Here is a 20,045-nt window from a genome sequence, read left to right as displayed (position 1 = left end):
CCCGGGACCCCAGTCCCTATTCAACCCCCCCCCCCGCTCCCTCTCCCCTGACTGCCCCCCGGGTGTCCTTGCACCTTATCCAACCCCACAGCTCCCCACACCTTTACCATGCCACTCAGAGTGGCAAGACTGGCAGCCGTGCTGCCCGGCCACAGCCAGCCATGCCACCGTGCTGCCCAGAGCGCTGGCGGCATGGCGAGCTGGGACAGCAGGGGAGGGGCTGGGGCTACCCTCCCCAGCTGGGAGCTCAGGGGCCGGGCAGGATGGTTCCGCGGGCTGGATATGGTCCGCAGTTCCGTAGGTTGCCCACCTCTGCTGTAAACCATGCAAGAGACTGGCTGGGACAAGCTTAACTCGGCTGCTGCTGTCTTGGTGAGATGGACCCCCCGCCCCTTTGGCTCATGTGGTAGAGCTGCTGCTTATGAACTAGGAGGGTCCTGGATGGAGCCTTGCTGGCAATAACCTGCAGGGTATGCACTAAGGGCACACACAGATGGCTTGGCAGAGGGGTTAAATCCAGCCTAGTGTCTGAGCACCACATGCCTGTGGTAGTCTTCAAGGTTAAGGACAACATGGTGACATTCAGGGATCAGAGCCGAGAACACAAGAGTGGCAGAGATCTCTTAGATCTCATCTCCAGTGCAGGATTGTTTCCTCTAGCTAGACAGTGCTTTGACCAAGGGAGAGCACGTGGCCTTTCCAGGTCCATCTGCATCTCTGTCTAGCATCTCTAGCCTAGGAAGGCTGCGGGTGCTTGGTACACCAGACTGCGTCTTGCAGTAGTTGTGAGATGACCACACTTTTCAAGCACTTGGCCACCTGGCCTCCAGCCCTATACCTCACCGGGCAGCCACGTGGCTAGTTGTAGGGTTTGATGCACTGCTCAGCTCCTGCGTTTAGGGGGGTGCTTCCATCTTTACACTGATGTTCTGGTGAATAGTTTTATTTTTGGATTAGACCCAGCAATTGTGTGGGGCAGTCAAGTGACTGGGGCGCCCTGATCCAGTAGCAGTGAAGGAAGAGGCATGGAATGTCACAACAAGAATTCTCATCCAAGATTCCCCAGAGTCTGGGGGTTTCCAGGCTGGGGGACTGGTCCAGGCCCATCTTGACAAGAAACAAGCGTGGCCTGCAGAGCCCTGGGACTCTACCATTGCACATGTGCTAGAGATGCAGACTGGGGCACAGAACTGGCTGCTACTGGAGTGACATCCACAGGAGCAAAGGTCCTCAAGCAACAGGAGAAATCATAGATCACTTTCTTGGGGTTGTGTGGCCCTAAAGCTAATGGCTGTGAATTACAGACCCAGTAACTGGAATGTTTAGCCCATTTTATGTTTATGTTTACACCATCTGTCAGGGGTGTACAGACCCATCCTACCACAGGAACTAAGGGGTTAACGGGCAGGTTAGACATATCCAGCTGGAGGATAAGAGGCTGCAGCTCAGAGGAGAGGGCAGGCTACTGAAGACCCAAGGTACAGAGAGGAGCCACCCTGAGCAACAACCTGGCAGGAAGTCAGACCCTCACCAGGGGAGAATCAGAGAATGTGAGTCTGCAAAGGGCCTATGCGAGAGGGGAGATGGGAGGCAGCAAGGAATTGTGGGGAGCTGGTCCCAGCTTCTTAACGTAGGGTCCTGGGACTGGAACTCGGGGCGGGGGGGGGATTCCCTTGCCAGCACACCCCCAGCAAAGGGGATAGTAAAATCCAGAGGACACTGCAGGGGCCTGAGATTATTGGGCTCCAGTGTATCAGACTTCTTACTGCCCTGGAAGGGGAGAGACTATAAATAACCCGGCTGCAGTCATAGGAGGAATCTCCTCTGGCATGGAGGCAAATGATTGTGGGTGGGGTGTGGGAAACTGAGGCAGGGTCACTGTGATGATGTGTGTGCACTGTGGTGAGAGGGTGCTGGCTGGCAAAGGCACCTCTGGACAGTACTTGAAAGGCCTGGATTGAACTTTTGGGTTAGAGAGCTGGGTGGAACTTTGCATGAGCCACCTGTGCGCTGACACTTGGCTTCTCATGGGCAGCGCATTCATCGTACTCCCCAGGCAGGCCAAGCAGCAGGAAGCAAAGAGGCCTGGCAGCCTTGCAGACCAGCCAGCCTGAACAGTAGGAGCAGTGTGTGCCCCCACCCCAGCAGCAGCCGTAAGGTGAGCCTGGGGAAGGTGACAGTGAATCCTTTGTCTCCGTGATGTGGAACAGGAAGCTAGTAACCTGGATGACTGGACTTGCCCCCTGCCTTCTCCCCCTTCCTCCTGCCTTTGCCTAATCCCGATGTAAGGGACCACAGCACAGCTATGTCCCAGCACATTCCTTAGTGCAGGCAGACTGAGGCTGCTCTCAGATGGAAGCCGGTGAAAGTGTTTACACAACTTCCCAGGGAGTGAAATGGATGAGTTCAGACAGGCCTGCTTCATCAGATACTTTCCCTTCCTCCCTCAGCTTTGGCCAGGAAGAACAGGGTGCTCAAGAAACGAAAGGGAAAGGAATTGGAATTACAAAAATCCACCCCGCACCATCTCCCTGCACAAACCCAAACCCTAACCCTAAGGGTGGGAGTTAATGCTGAGCCAGGCAGAATAAAATGAGGGGAAAAAAACAAATGCAAGTCTCCAGGAGAGAGCACAATGTATGTTTTCCCTGTAACATGCTGCAGCAGCTCTGAGAACAAAATGGCAGCCAGCCCTGATGCCAGCAGACTCCTTTGAAATTTAAAAGTGTAGTACAAAGAGAAAGTTTTGTACAAAATAACTAGTAGCTGAAAACCTGTATTATTGCACTGGTGTAGCAACTGGGCCAAGTAATCCACCATGTGTGCAGTCTCCCTCATAGAACCAATGAAACTGTTGCATGAAAATTAGCCGTAAAGAGGCTGATTGGTTGAGTACCTCTAATATCACAAGAGTCTAGAAAAACAACAAGGAGTGCGGTGGCACCTTAAAGACTAACAGATTTATTTGGGCATAAGCTTTCATGGGTAAAAAACCCACTTCTTCAGATGCATGGTTTTTTACCCATGAAAGCTTATGCCCAAATAAATCTGTTAGTCTTTAAGGTGCCACCGGACTCCTTGTTGTTTTTGTGGATACAGACTAACACAGCTACTCCCTGATACTTGACAACGGTCTAGGACTCTTGGCACAGCCTAGATACATGCCTTGCTGCAACTGTACACCGCAAAGGTGTAATTCATAAAGTCAAAATGGCTGAGAACTTAAAAACTGGACCGTACCAGACCATGAAATCCTGATGATTGACCCTGGGAATAATCTGAACAAAGAGTGCTCTCAGACATGCTTGTACCCGTTCTATCGCTTCACCCTGAGTCAACAGACAGTCCAGACTTCAGAATGACACACAGACAGGTGACAATCCTGGAATCTTATTAGCTAGAAATGCACCCTTTTCGGAGTGAACAGTGTCAGAACCCTGCACGATAGCTCTGTTCGTGGATAACGCTTGGGTTAGACAATAGCCATCAGCTAGCTAGGCTGGGAGCCTGCAGTGGGTTTCTGGTCCCAGCCTGAACAGAAGTTTTTCTCAGCCTATTTCACTCAAGCATGGCAAGCAGCAGATCCTTCCCCAGGCCAATCCCAGACAGACCCAAGAGGCCGAGAGCACCACTGCCATGGAAACCTAGAGCAAACACACCATTTTCCAAACAGAGGTGTCCTTAGGAAACTGGAAGCACTAGTAGGGCAGGGGATCTCCTGGCAGCAGCCAAGGACCTATTCTGAGGACACTGCTTCACAGAACGGATCTGTTTTGCTTGGACAGCTGACAATGTTAAGGAATGTTGGCATGGGGCGGACAAACGCAGGAGGCAGTTCTCCTAGGCCCAGACTTGAGGTTGGCACTGGAGGGAAGCACGTGCCCATGATTCACTGCTAGCTACTTGACTCAATGGAATTGGCAAAACAGGATTAAACAAATACCGTAACATGACTGCCCCGTCCCACACGTGCCACTTCCCCGCATTGTTTGGCTTTCGGCTTGCTGCTTTTTTTTTTTCTTCTTTTTTTTTTTTTAAGAGTCAAATGGTTTTTAATTGACTTCCCATAGAACACTGATCTGTCTCCAGCATGAGCAGCTAGAAAGCAAACCCAGTGAGTAGTGAACAAATGAGAACCAACCAGCCCACTGCTAGGAACATGGAGTTGTGGTTAAAGCTCTTGATTGGGACTCAGGAGAGCAGGGCTCAATTCTTGCCTCTGCTGTCAACTTACTGTGTGACCTTGGGCGAGTCACTTGATCTCTCTAGGTCTCAGCCCCCTGTCTGGGAACTGGGGACAATACTTCTTCCTTTCTCCTCCGCACGTTCTGCGTTAGATGGCAGACTCTTTGGGGCTAGCACTTTCTCTTACGATGTGTGTAGAACCATAGAAAGGTAGGACTGGAAGGGACCTCAACAGGTCACTAGTCCAATCCCCTGCACTGAGGCAGGACTAAGTAGAACATTCATGACAGATGTTTGTCTAACCTATTCTTAAAAAGCTCCAGTGATGGAGATTCCACAACCTCCCTGGGCAATTTGTTCCGGAGCTTAACTACCCTGACAGGAAGATTTTCCTAATGTCTAACCTGAATCTCCCTTGCTGCAATTTAAGCCCATTGCTTCGTGTCTTCTTCTCAGTGGATAAGAAGAATAACTTAGCACCCATCTCTTTATAACAACTTTTATGTACTTGAAGACTGTTATCATGACCCCCCTCAGTCTTCTCCTCTCCAGACTGAACAACCCATTTTTTTTTCCCAATCTTTTCTTGTAGGTCAGGCTTTCTAGACCTTTAATCATTTTTTTTTGTTGTTGCTGTCCTGTGGACTTTCCCCAATTCGTCCACATCTTTCCACAGTATGGTGCCCAGAACAGGACACAGTACTCCAGCTGAGGCCTTATCAGCGCGGCATAGAGCGGAAGAATTACATCTCGTGTCTTACTTAAAACATTCCTGCGAATACAACCCAGAATGATGCTCACTTTTTTTTTCTTTTGCACAACACGATTACATTGTTGACTCCTATTTAGTTCTAGTAGATCATAAACCCACAGAGCCTTTCTGCAGTACTACTTCCTAGGCAGTCATTGCCTCTAATTTTTCCTATCCATGAGCAGAATGAATTTTGTTATGTGCACCAATATGGAGCTGATGTGTGGCAGGGATGGGGCTGAAGGGTTTGGCGTGTGGGAGGGGTCTCAGGGATGGGGCAGAGGGTTAGGGTGTGGGGGGTGAGGGCTCCAGCTGGGGGTGCGGGCTGGGGATGAGGGGTTTGGGGTTCAGGCTGCCCCGGAGCTGGATCAGTTTAAACTCAGGCTGTGTATAGAAAAAATTCTTTTCTCTGCTTGTCTCTGAAACCCCAGTATGAACTAGTCTCTGCAAGCTCCCCCAGCTGACTGTACTTCTCTGGAGTTGTTTACAGCCTGAATGGGAGCTGACTGCAGGAATCATTCTGTTTAATGCCTGGAGGAGCTGTGGTAGCCCTCCTTCCCATAGAATTATAGGACTAGGAGGGACCTCGAGAGGTCAGCTAGTCCAGTCCCCTGCACTCGTGGCAGGACTAAGTATTATCTAGACCAGAGGTTCTCAAACTGTGGTCTGTGGACCACCAGCGGTCCATGAGCTCCCTTCAGGTGATCCACAGATGGCTCTCTCTGAGGTGCGCGGCTGTACACAAGAGAATGAAGGGCCACCCACCTAATTAATGGAGCCACGCATGGAGAAGATGCACATGTACAGTGAGGTGGTGGCCTTGGGGGAATAAGGGATAGGTGGGAGGGGGCAGTGGGGTGAGAAGAGTGGGTGGGGGGAATTTGGGACATGCCCGGCTGCGGCAGCCAGAGAAAGAGGCGACTTTCCCCAGCTCCAGGGCTGTGGCTGCCAGGGAGAGACGGCCCTCCTTCCCAGCCTCATCTCTGTGGCTGCTGTGGTGGGGGAGAGAGGGCACATCCATCACTTTAGAAAGGTAAGACTACTGATATTAAAATATGAGTTGTGTGCTTTTATTTGTAGGACAAAAAAAAATTTTTTTTTTTTAATATAGCACTTTTATCCAAAGTGCATGACAATAGTTAGCTAACGATACAAACATTTGGAAAGATCATTAAGTGGTCCGCAGGAAAAAAAGTGACAACCACTGATTTAGACCATCCCTGACAGGTGTTTGTCTAACCTGCTCTTAAAAAATCTCCAATGATGGAGATTCCACAACCTCCCTGGGCAATTTATTCCAGTGCTTAACCACCCTGGAGTTGCCTACAATCCATGGCCCTCAGTGATATATAAACTTAAAACAATATGGTCCCCAAAGTCTAAGATCCTGCATGTGGTTTCACTTGCTGTGACAGATATTAACTACAAAAATTATATACAGGATTCCACCCATCAAATTAAATTCTACTTAGCAGAATCTCCACCTGCAGCTTCAATGAGAGAGAGGATTTTCCCTCATTGCCATCATAAACTGTTCTTTACTGTTACTGTGTGCTGTTTAGCAGCTGCTATGTTTCACCCAAGGAGTGCATATCAACATTTTTGAAAATTGGGTCACTTAAGTGGCTAAATAATTTAGAAAGTGTTGTAGCAACCAGGCAAGGTACTAACAAACTTCAACAGGACTTTATTTTTAAAGTGGAAACCTCTTTACCAAGCTGCTGCTGCACCCTCGGTAGCTCTCACTCCGCCTCCTCAACTTCCCCCTTCCCGCTTCCTGTCTCCTGTCCTTTCAGACTCCCAACAGCCCGTGCTCCCAGTTCTAATAATTACAAGCAGCATCTAAACACCACATTCCCTCCTCTCTTAAGAAACTCTCCCAATAAAATAAACATTCTTGTTCTAATCACAGGAACAAATATGAAACAAGACACTATACTGTTGGCAGAAATATTACACTGAAAACACTGTAGATATTACATGACATAGTCTCTAGTCCAGACAGGTGGTCGTCTGGGTCTGACAGGCAGTCTCTCAAGCCCTGGTTCCAGTATAATGTCTTGTTGTGTTGATACTACGGTGAAGTCATCCAATGCAGACTGGGTGTTCGCCTAATCTCCTCTTGGTGCATAGGCAGGTGCAAGATAAGAAGCATTCCATACCTGCCCATCAGAAAGTTGATAGATGTAAAGTCCCTTCTTCTCTGATTTTAAGAGGAGCTGTGAATTTATGGTCCCCTTTACGTAAAATTCCAGATTTTCATATTCTAACAAAGGAACCACACTCAAACTTTGGTTCCTTAGCAGCCTACCACTTGTCTGTGAAAGCCTTCTACTTTGCTTGGTTCTGTTCAACTGTTTTTTCTCACATCATCCTCGATTGGGGCATCAGGTCGTGCCTTTAACAATCCAGCAATGTTCAGTTTAGTATTCATCTGTTTCCCATGCAGTAACTCTGCAGGTGATCTTTGCATTGTGGCATGTTGTGTAGCTCAGTATGCCTGCAAGAAATCAGTAGTGAAGGTTATACACAATCACCCTTCCAGTTTAGCCGTTTGCAAACTCTCTTTCAAACTTCTGTTAAACTGTTTGATTTCCCCATTGGCTTGAGGGTAATATAGGGATGACCTTCTGTGTAAAATGTTCCCCTCTGCTAGAAAAGTTTCAAACTCCAGGGAAGTAAATTGACTACCATTATCTGAAACCAGTTCTTTGGGGTTACCTTCCCTGCTAAAAACTGGAGAGAGGAACTTAATTACTGTAGCAGAAGAGATTTGCAATGTAAACACTACCTCAGGCCATTTACTGAAATAGTCTATTAAAGTGATGGCATAACAGCAGTCACTTCATAGAATATCAGGGTTGGAAGGGACCTCAGGAGGTCATCTAGTCCAACCCCCTGCTCAAAGCAGGACCAATCCCCAATTTTTGCCCCAGATCCCTAAATGGCCCCCTCAAGGATTGAACTCACAACCCTGGGTTTAGCAGGCCAATGCTCAAACCACTGAGCTATCTTGGAGCAGCATCAAAGGGTCCGTTAATGTCAATCACCACTTTTTCCCATGCAGATTCAGGAAGAGGAACAGGCTGTAATGGAAGGGTACGTGTCACAATGGAAGGGTACATTGGCCACCAATACAGATCCCATAGTCGTTGTTTGGTTCTGACACTTCCTTGATGAATATCATGTGCCAGGTGTATGAGTTTTGACTGTAATTCTTCTGGCACAAGTCACCAGTGTGTACCTCATAGCACACAGCCATCAAGCAAAGAAAATTCATCCCGAACCCTAAAATAAGGCCGCAAAACTGGGTCAAGGTTTTTAGGGTTACTGGGCCATCTCTTTGTCAGAAATTCCTGTCGTTTTTGTTGAATTGGACACGCTGAACAAGCAGCTTGAAATTGTTCTTTTGTAACTGCAGTAAGAGTGCTTGTAATAAGTGCAGCTACTACATCCTCATCCTCCGGTGGACCATCTGGTGAAAGCAAAGACAGGTGAAAAAGGCAATCAGCTACGACATTTTGGTTTCCAGGCTTATATTCCAGTTCATAATTGAAAGAGTAGTCTTGCAGACCATCTAGCAAAACAATATCCTGCTCTTCCCAGTCCTTTAGTGGTGAGCAACGTCATCAAAGGGCTGTGGTCTGTGCGCAACTTGAATGTGTGGCCCCACAGGTAAGTTCTCCATTTTTCAGTAGCCCAGACACAAGCAAGTGCTTCTTTTTCAACTGTAGAATATTTTCTCTCAGCATTACTTAGTGTCCTTGAAGCAAATGCAACAGTCCTCTCTGTGTTGTCCTCATGAAGTTGTGTGAGGACAGCCCCAAGTCCATAATCAGAAGCATCAGTAGTTACAATTCTGGGTAATGCAGGAGTGAATAGTGCAAGTACTGGACTATGTACAATCAAGTCTTTCACCGTTTCAAAACTAGCTTGTGCATCCGTTGTCCACACGCAGGTTGAACTTCTCCGTAGTAATTCTCGTAATGGTTCAATGACAGAAGCATAATTGGGAATGAATTTTGCATACCAGGAGGTAAGACCTAAGAAGGAACGTGATAAAGAAAAGAACCAGAAAACAACCCTGTAATCATGTAAAGCTAGGCTTCTGTCTTTTTTCTATGCTTATCTGTCCTTTCCCTATGTTTATGGGTAGAAAGAATTTGAACTATGTGTAACCTGTACTCCCCGTTTGGGGAAGGAATTCCTTATACAGATGGGCCTCCATGTTCATACCTCAGGACTCAGACCAACAGGGGTTGACCGGTTTGAACTGGAAGAGATATCACAAAGTATGTTGAACCAAGCTATAAAAGCTCTACCTTGTTCTTTGTTCTGGGCTTCGCCATATTCCTCTGTGTAGGAATTGGTGAGCCCTTCAGCTGTCGTACTTGCTAGCATTAAAGTGCCTCATTTTATCTAAGAGTCCTGACTCTGTGTTTGTTTGGCTAATACAGAAGTCCAGGGAAGGCTACCCTCCCAACCCTAGATGGGACGGAAACCCTTTTTCCCTAACAAACGTAAGGTTTGCAAATCTGTTGGAGGAGGAGCATTTGAAATTGCCAGGATATGATCTGGATCAGGATTTTAGTCCAGCCTGTGAAATTGTATGCCCCAGAAAGGAGAGTTCAGTTTGTCTAAATTTGCATTTGGACATATTGAGCTTGAGGCCTGCTTTGCTGATGCAGTTTAGTACAGACTGCAGGTTGTCATGCTCCTCAGAAGTATTTCCAAACATGATAATATCATCCAGATAGCACTGAACTCCACGTTGATTCTTCAGAATCAATGACATCATTTTTTTGGAAGGCACTTGGGGCTGATGCAAGACCGTATGGAACATGGTTAAAACGAAATAGCCCCTCATGTTTAATAAATGCTGTGAGGTCTCTGCTATCTTCATGCAACATAACCTGGTAGTATGCGGTCTCTAAATCAAGAGTAGAAAACATCTTTGCTCCACGGAGTTCTGCAAATACTTCTTCTGTGTGAGGAAGAGGATGGCTGTCAATCACAATAGCTTTATTTGGCTCCCTTAAGTCCACACAAAGCCTCCACCCTTCTTCTGCGTCACTACTTTAGGTGAAACTATTCCAAGGAGTCAATCTCTTCAATAATGTCCTTTTGAACAAGTTTTCTAAGTTCCTCTGAAACAGCTTCCCTGACTGAAAATGGTAAGCGCCATAACTTCTGTTGTACAGGCATCACATTATTCCATATTTTAATTTTATGCAGAAACCCATAAGCACAGCCAAGTTTCTCCTCAACCTGGTGTTGGGTCCCAGCTGAAACTGGTGTGTATACTGCAAGAGTGCTTTGCTGAGGAAGATCAATTCATCCATTAACTACCCTGAGATTTAAAGCAGCCAATAAATCTCTGCCACGGATAGGAGTGCCTTTGTGGACAATGAAGAACTCTGCAGTTACACAGCAATCACCAAAAGTAACTATTGCTGGCAGGCAGCCATGTACTAGAATATGTTTTTTTCAAATAGCACACCAAGTGGAGTTTGGGTTCAGTAAGAGACACATCTTTAAAGTAATGTAAATAGATGGAATCCGGTAGTATAGATACTGCTGAGCCAGTGTCCAACATTAGCTGAATAGAGTGTGATTTGCCTGAGGGTATGGCTGAAACGTTTACAGTGCACTTTATTTGTTCTGGAATATGTGCAGTAGTGATTATGTCCATGCTCAGCACAGTAACATCTGGTATTGTAACTGCATGCAACTGTTGATTGAACTGGCTGCTGCGAAATACTTTAGCAAAATGCCCAATCTTTTTGCAATGATTGCACTGAACTACTTTTGCTGGACATCCTGTGTAGCTTGCAAGGTATTGTGAGGATCCACAACGAAAGCATATTTTACTGTATTTTGAATTTGCTGATTCAGTGGTTTTCTATTAGTTTTCCTCTTGTAATCATTTGTCTGCAGCGATAGTGAACTTTTCTGCAAAGGAGTTACAGCCCAGACTGTGCCTCCTGTATCCATGCTCATTATTTTGGCTTCAGCTGTAGCTGACTCAATCTGGGTAGCAATGGTTATTGCTTTAACTAGTGTAAGTTGTGGTTCTAGAAGTACACGTTCTCTTACAAGAAGCATGGTTGTTTTCTCAATGAGCTGGTCTCTAATCATCTCATCTGCCATATTCCCAAAGTCACAAGTTACAATCAGACTCCTCAGGGAAGCAATATACTGCATTATAGTCTCCCCTGTTTTCTGCTGATGCTAGCAAAATCTGTAGCAATTAGCTACTACATTCACTTTTGGCACAAAATTCTTTAATGCAGAGAGTGCAGTCTCATATTTATCATCTGCAAGGGGAAAAGTGTAAAATATACGCTGCCCTTCTGCTCCAAGGCAGTGGATTAGCATAGCACGCTTTCTTACTTCAGAAATCTCTGTAGCACTGATTGCAAGCAGATAAGTGTCAAACATATGGATCCAGGCAGTACAAGCAATTGGAGGCTCAGCTGGGCTTTGCAGAAAGGGTGCAGGTGGGTTCAGAGGCAGAAGATCCATCCTCAGCACCAAAATGTTGTAGCAACCAGGCAAGGTACTAACAAATTTCAACAGGACTTTAAAAATAAAAGTGGAAACCTCTTTACCAAGCTGCTGCTGCACCCTTGGTAGCTCTCGCTCCGCCTTCTTAACTTCCCACTCCCCTTCCTGTTTCCTGTCCTTTCAGATTCCCAACAGCCAGTGCTCCCAGTTCTAATAATTACAAGCGGCATCTAAACATCACAGAAGCCTAAATTTAGGCTCGTAATTAGGAAAATCTTGGCTCAAGTGCTTTGAAAGACTGAGATGAAAGGTCAAAGTATTATTTGATGATTCCACTCTCTTCTCTGGAAGCATGTACTCTGTACCTCATAAAAAACAAAGGGGGGGTGTGGATCTCGGGGCAGAGGGCCGCTATAAGGTAACATAGGCCCTGTACTTACCATTTACAGAGCAGAGTGGGGGGGAGAATAGGAGAGCTCTCTGCACACTGAGAAAGGAAGGATTTCACCCCACCCCCAAACAGGCAAGAATCAGGCCAGGAGAGGGGCTGCTTATGTGACTCCAGTGGCATAACACCCTATATGTGTGATGCCAAGGCACAGGGTGTTACACAGCCCTCCTGCGGCAATGGGATGGAGTTCTGTCCCTCCAACCCCATACAGTTTGCCCTCATAAAGCCCAGCTCTGCGTCTTTTTATGGGTGACATGAATTTCCCCCCATGAGGAATCCAGCAATCTGCTAGCATGTGTCACTGAGCAGAGGCCTTCTGGGGCCTGATTCAAAGCCCAGTGAAGTCAAGGGAAAGATCAGGCCTCTGGTCCTGAAGAAGAAAATGAACCACAGCTGTTTGTTAAGTTCCTGCCACTGACTGTAACCTTCTTAAAGAGATCAAGTGCCTCTCTTTATGCTGCAGCAGAGCAGCTGGGAAATATGCCTGAGAGCAAAAACTCTTGAAACATCTGAAGTTCCAAAAATAAAAACCGACCGGGAATATCTAAAACCCACCACATCATTGTTTTAACGTGTGTGTGTGTATCTCTCTCTCTCTCTCTCTCTCTCTGTATATATGTAACCCTTCTGCCCGTCAGAGTTGGCAGCAACAAGGGCCGGGTTCAATATCTAGGGGATCCATTCCAATAACACAATGCAAACCGGCTCGAGCCCCCACCCAGTGACCTGGGACAAATATATACCACCCCCGCTGGGCGCCTCCAAGAGGCAATACTTCCCCTCTCGCAAGCACATAGTCTGAGTGTAGCAAAAGCCTTTTAATAACAGAGAGAAACAATGTGGCATTATGTTGGGGAAACACCACCAACAGGATTCATAACACAACCCATGAGCAAAAAAAAAACCCACCCCAGGCAAATTGGGGCATGCCCTTTTCCCTTTGGTTCTTGAGTCCAGCAACCCCAAATCACCCAAAGTCCCAAAAGTCCAATGCCCCAAAAGTCTCTGTCCCTGGTCAGGGCAGCCCCAGAGTTCGAAAGTTTATCTGCGGAGCTTTACCTCCCAGCCTGGGTGGAAATGGGACGGGGGTAAGAGGCACCTTACATGATCTGAAGCTGACCTCCCCATAGCTCCATAGCGGCGCTCCGCTCCGCCAGCCGCCCCACAAACTCCTTCGCTCAGCCGCGCTCCGCTCCGCCAGCCGCCCCACAAACTCCTTCGCTCAGCCGCGCTCCGCTCCGCCAGCCGCCCCACGAACTCCTTCGCTCCGCTGCGCTCCGCCAGCTGCCCCACGAACTCCTTCGCTCAGCTCCACGACCCACAAGCAGCTCCTGCCAGCCACACACTGCTCCGCGTCGAACTGCTTCACCAGCCATCCCGCAAACTGCTCCACAATATATCTTCAGGCTCCCCCACTACTTAACACAACACTCAGTGATTTCAGCTCTTAGGTGAATTCAGCTTGTAGTAGGGGAGCCCCAGTGCTGGTGCACTGTCAGCCCAAAGTGAGCTCAGCAGCCTATAACTAGACTTCCAATGAAATCAAAATTAGCTCTGATATTCCACAGTGGAGAGAGGAGGAAGTGCAATTAGCATGTAAGGCCCTCACCAAGGGGCCCATGCCACCAAGTATTAATACTTGTCCCCAGCCTCTCTCTATTCACACAGTTTTGGAACCCATGACCCTTGCCTAGCGAGTGCTACTTAGTTGATGGTGAATCCCTCCATCATAACAAAAGGCCACGTACAGTTCCAAGCACAGTTCCCATAATCAGGGTAATAACAATTTATTCTTCCTGCCCCAATAACAGAGACGCTGGGGATCCCACAGCAGCCAAAGTGACCATTTGGGCAGCTATGGCCTCATTCTAGGCGTGGTGGGTGTGCCTATGCAAATGACATCGGCCCCTGAAGTTCTTTTCCACAACTTGCCACACCTCACCACCAGATGTCAGGGTGGAGCTCATCCTGACACTGCTTACATATATATATATAAAATAGGATTAAAGAAGAAATACCACACATAGAATCCAAAATTCTCCTGCCTCTGGGCTAAAAAAAGTGCTCCATGAGTGAGGGAGGTGACATGTCTGTAGCCCTCTGGGAAGCCTGGATCACTGTTATCAGGACTTTCCTGTTACAGCAGGGCCAGAAACTGCAATATTTCCCGTCATGACTCACTCAGCAGCCTCCCATCCCCCACCTAAAACTGCACCATTTAACCGTAAATCACTCCAGCCTCAAAAAAAAGGGTAATTGGGCAGCACTTAAATTCAGTGGCAAGTCATTTGAATTGCTCTGAGGTTTATTGTAATTGCAGCCCTGCTGGAGGCGACCTACCTATTATTGTTACTTACTTCTATTTCAGTAGTGCCTAAGGCTGTTTTCGAGGGTTGGGACTGTGGTGTGATTGAGAGGCACTCTCCAAACACATAGAAGAATGTGTTGTATGACCCGAGTCACTCCGCCCCACCCCCTGCAGCGTACAACACGCACATTCTTTGTCAGCATTATTCCCCTCCCCACACACAAGGATTCACCACGTGGCAAGCCTGGCAACAGTGAGCCTGGATGCTTGGCATTTCCTTTAAACATACCCTTTGTGTCTCACTCCCATGCGTCGTTTGGGCCGGCTTTCATTGGGCCGGCTTTCATTGCTTCCCTGCCTCAGGGTTTAGTTGTCTATCTTCGGGTACGTGCACTCGAGATGGAAATTAAACCTTAGCTCCAGTGTAGACATAGCTGTAGGTGTGTGTGTAGGTGTGACTTGATTAGCATATAAATACTTTCCCCAGGAGAGAATACTGGGTACTAAAGGGCTCTTTAATCTAGAGGAGAAAGGCAGAACAAACAAGTCGGGACATTAAAGGCAAATTCAAATTAGAAATAAAGCACACATTTTCAGTGGCAGGCTTACACTGGTGCCAATGGCACTGTGGTGCTGGGCCCACACTTAGAAGGGGTCCCGGGCCCCGGATCGTGTTCCTGATCCCCGCTACGCCTGCACTCTGCCCTGAGGCCCCACACACCGCTTGCTCCTCTCCTGCTCCTCTCACCTGTGCGAGTGGCAGGCAGGGCCTCAAGGGGAAGAGGTTGAGCATGGGCGGAGCCTTGGGGAAGACACCAAGCAGGGGCAAGGCCTTGGGGCAGAGCATGGGCAGGGCTTCGGGCAGGGGTGGGAAGAAGCTGAACAAAGGTGGGGCCTCTGAGTGGAGCGTGGGTGGGGCCTTTGGGGGCCAGGCCACAGTCCAGGCACCAGAGCCCACAAAAGATTCATCAGGCCCTGCACATTTTTAATGTGAGGTTGATTTAACCATTGGAACAAACTACAAAGGAAAGGGGCAGATTCTCCATCTCGAAGACTTCTCAACAAGACAGGCTGCCTTACTGGCGTAGATGTTTTATTCAAACTCAAGTTATTGGGCTCAGTGCAGGAGTAGCTGGATGGAAGTCTCTGGTCTGTGTTACACGGGAGGTCCGACTAATCTAATGGTCCCTTCTATGGATCTCTGCCCTCCCCCTGGCAGACCGCTCGTCATGACTCCCTGTCTGAGTGCATGGTACTTCCATCAGGTAGCAGGGCTGATCAGCCCACTGCTCAACAGGTCAGCTGACTGGATGAAAAATCCCATTGTGTCTTTCCTGCTTTAAAGGGCCAGCTCCTAAGTGAGGCCAGGAGCCTGGCTAGCTCAGTCTCACTGGTGTTCTGCAGTCGTCAGTCTTACAAAGGTCTCCGGGAACTCTCAAGCCCTTCACTGACCTTCCTTTAACTAAAAAGAAAAGGAGTACTTGTGGCACCTTAGAGACTAACCAATTTATTTGCGCATAAGCTTTCGTGAGCTACAGCTCACTTCATCGGATGCATACTGTGGAAAATACAGCAGATGTTTGTTTTTATACACACAAATCATGAAAAAATGGGTGTTTATCACTACAAAAGGTTCTATTCAACTGGGCTGAAAACTGTATACATCAATTGCCAACTCAGAAGCCAATTCTCTTAAAAGTGCATTAGGCCCCAGCTAAGCTGTCTGGAAGTTACCAAGCATAAACAATAGCTATTGTAGAAATTCCAGGTGCTTGGAGTGACACGCATGCTCTAAAAAATATGGCTTAATCTAAAAAAGCAAATGCGATGATACAGGCAGTTAGTCCTCCAGGCAGGGTGACAGAACGGTGCCCTCGGTTTGGAAAAGTGATAGTTTGGGGAAAGAAGAGCTATTTGTTTTTGGGGAAATTTCTGTGGTACATTTGCAGCAGAGTATTTTTCAGGTAAGATATTTACAAACCCTGATGTTTAGGGCATTAATATTGCATCAATGCTTGTTAAGAGGTGTAGGAGGGATTGTGGCCCAGCAGCTGTTGTCAGTGCAGACTAACTTCCATTGAGATTGACGCAAATTGTTTTGCAGCCATGGAACGGAAAAGCAGGGGAGTATTTTCTGGGTAAGGGTGTTTTGTTGGGAGAAACTTTAGCTGGAAAGAAAACTATGGCTTAATATTATTCATCGAATTGTACGTGCTGTTACGCTCCTCATCTGGCTGGGATACTTTTAAAATGACTTTGAAAAAAACCTTCTAGCTGAGGAACTTCCATCTGAAAAATATGTACTAAGCATAAATTCCCAGGGGCCACACAAGCACAATCCAGTGGCTGGAAGTTGAAGCTAGACAAATTCAGACTGGAAATACAGTGTACATTTTGAACAGTGGGGGTAATTAACCATTGGAACAACTTACCAAGGGTCATGTTAGATGTTTTTCTAAAAGATCTGCTCTGGTTCAACCAGGAATCAGTCCAGGGAAGTTCTTTGGCCTGTGCTATACATGAGGTCAGACGGATGGTCCCTTCTGGCCTTGTAAACTATGAAAGCCCCATAAGCTTGGGTTCAGCAGGGCCAGGGTGTGATTTCACATCCACACCCACTAGTACTGCCCTGTATGGGTATCACTTCCATTACTCCCTTGCATGAGCTACTTGTGGGAGATCAGGGTCTGCTTGGCTACTGCTCCCTTCCCATGCAGGTGGGCGAGGGGGGGTATGCTGGTGGGGAAGGGGGCTGACCAGAACTTTGACTCCACTCCTACCCCTAGGGGCTGGTCAGAGAGTTGTGCTGCTGTGGAGGAGATATTAATCTGCGGCAGGCATAGGCAGGGTCAGAATAATGGATAAGCAAACTAGGCACGTGCCTATGGCCCAAATTAATGGGGGGTGCCTACATTTTAAAAATGTAGTTATTTTATTTAACTGATTTTATTTAACTAGGGTACATTAACTGAAAGACCGTCACTCCCCTGGATGAATGGCATTGTGACCTTGTAAAGCTGTTCAAATGTGCGGTTTCAGAGTAGCAGCCGTGTTAGAATGTATTCGCAGAAAGAAAAGGAGTACTAGTGGCACCTTAGAGACTAACCAATCGGCACCAGTGGATGAGTGGGCAGATAATTCTTACTCACAGCTGAGACTCACTTTGCCTTTCCCAACCCTGCCAAGGAGAGGGGAGGGGACTGAGTAAAGAAACCACTTCCTCCTCCAACCAGATAGGGGCCCAGGCATGTGTGTCTGCCTAGGGCCCAGCGATGGGTTAATCTGGCCCTGGATATAGGCTGATTTATCGCTTCTCTCCACGGGCAAAGGGAGAACCAAATGTGAGGTCCAAGCCTCCAAAACGATTTCTCTGGCCTGTCTGAAAGGGATTGGGTGGTCTTAATTATTCAGTGATGACAATGGGTCAAATTTTCAGAAGGGCCTAAATCCCATTTTTAAATAGAATTTAGGCCTGCCCCTGGGGCCTAAATGCCATTGACTTTAGGGTCCTAAATCACTTAGGTACTTTGGGTCAAATTTTCAAATGTGCCCAGCACTGTACAAAGCTCAAAAATGCAGTCAGCCCCAGTATCACCAACCCTAAACTTTCAAAACTCACAAGTTAGACCCCTCCAAGATCATGAGATTATCTTAAAAATCACAAGATTGCAAAATAAATAGAGTTGGAGTTCTTTTGTTTGCCTTCTGAGCCTCTAGGGCAGTGGTGGGCAACCTACAGCCCACGGGTCACATGCAGCCTGTCAGGATAATCCGCTGGCAGGCTGCGAGACACTTTGTTTACATTTGCACGGCCGCCTGCAGCACCCAGTGGCTCTCTGCATTGGCCGGGAATGGCGACCTGCGGCCACTGGGCGCTGCGGGCGGCCGTGCAAATGTAAACAAACTGTCTGGCGTCCCACCAGCAGATTACCCTGACGGGCAACATGCAGCCCGCGGGCCACAGATTGCCCGCCCCTGTTCTAGGGTACATTCAAGTGTCATTTTCAAGCATCTTCCCACAATCAGGAGGGCTAGATTTTTTTTTTTTTTGTCAAATGAAAGGAGATTCTCTTGTAAGCACAAGTGTCCAGGAGCTGGAGTGTGAATGAAACAGCAAACACCTAACGGACAGTGCAGAGAGGCCAGGCACCCTGGGGAATCCAGGGAAGGGACTCATGGTAAAATTGTTAGTTAATTATTATTATGTCTGAACTCACATTTTGGGGGCATTGTGGAAGGTCAGTTCCTAGCGAACAGGTGTGCACATCGCCGAATCCTGCACTCAGTCCATGCTCTCTGGGCTGTTATAATTCACCGGACTCCAACCAGCAGGAACAACGTCAGTAATGTGGTTTGCAGAGAGACGATACAAGAACAAGGTGTCAGCTGCCCGTTTGTTGGGCTACTCTCTGGCTTTCAGCCACGGGACCTGCATGGGAGGAGAGGCCCAACGTTTTCATTCTATAACCATGCTTTGGCAGAGGAATTATGGAAGGGATCATTATCATTCCTTCTGTACTTTTCCCTTCGGGCGGGGGTGTGTGTGTGTGTGTTGATAATCCTGGGCTATGCTCCGTCTGTGTGTAATAGCAACCATGGTGGGATACGCTCTGTGTGAGCACACAGACGCGTATGTGCCTGAGAACAGCAACGCAAGGGTACATCCTGGGCTTGCACTGTGAGGACAGAGCCTGTGTCGTGATGGGGCTGATTCAACCTCTGGGCGCTGTCTCTCGGCACCTGCAAAACAGTTTTCACCTGAGTATTGAAGAACTGACCTGGAACAATGGGTGCAAAGTCTCTGTGGCCTTGGCCTGTTTCAGGTTATATTACGTGCAATGATACTGCCGTGCATGGGACTGATGGAGCTGTAGGAGCCTAAGGATCACTTCCCCTGCAGCATTCACTGCTCTTAGAGCTATATGTGACTACTCCCTCCAACTTCTTCTACTTCTCTGGTCTGGTGGGAGGCCAGGTTGTGCCTAGAGAACAGGGAAGGGGAGATAGGACTCCTGGGTTGCAGTCCTGCCTCTGCCACTGAGCTGATGGGGGTTTTGATCATGAGCAAGACATTCCAGCTGTAGACAGTTCCCTGGCTATGGCGGTGCAAAGCAGCTGTAACCTTAGTTACACCCAAGGAGACGGTGCTTGTGTGAGGAAAGGAGCATTGGCTAGGGTGAATAGGGGATGTGCTGCTCCACTGCCTCCCATCTACAGAGCCTCACTGGGAACTAGACTCACTCCCCTAGCAGAAACCCAGAGGGTGGGGAATGGGGATGAGAACAAGGGATGAAGCACTCCTTTGAGAATAGGGAGGGGCGAGGTATTCCTGGCTGCACCCGCTTCGCCAGACCTGATCCACAGAATGCCCCACAGGCTATGAGGCTGCTCTTTGCCTAGGCAGCTGGGGGCTTTCCCACCTACACAGAGCCAGGTGCCTAGGGGTGGATTTACAGAGACCTGTTACAAATGGAGCCAGAATGGCCTGAGGGGCTCTGCCAAAAGAAATTCCCTCCCTGCCAGCCTCAAGGAAAATACCAGCCCATTGTTTCATTGACAAGCTGCCTTTTTTCTCTTTCAGATGCTGAGAACATAAATGCATCTCTCACTAAAGGAAGCCCAGCAGGTAAAAAACAAATCATCCTGGGATCTCAGCCCCTCCCTCTTCATATGTGTCTCTTAGAACAGTCACTAACTAGAGAACAGCTGGGATTATGCTTTAGGATGAAATTCACTCCTGGCTGCAGGGGCAATATAAGGTCCCCAGCATAGTGGGGTACTTCTGCTATCCAAGGGGCAGGCACATGGAGGTGGACTGGCTCCCCCTCCACCAACCCCACCCC

Source organism: Eretmochelys imbricata, chromosome 8 (assembly GCF_965152235.1).
Source record: "Eretmochelys imbricata isolate rEreImb1 chromosome 8, rEreImb1.hap1, whole genome shotgun sequence".
Classification (NCBI taxonomy): Eukaryota; Metazoa; Chordata; order Testudines; family Cheloniidae; genus Eretmochelys; species Eretmochelys imbricata.
The sequence above is the reverse complement of the archived record's forward strand: the minus strand, read 5'-3'. Positions refer to the sequence as shown.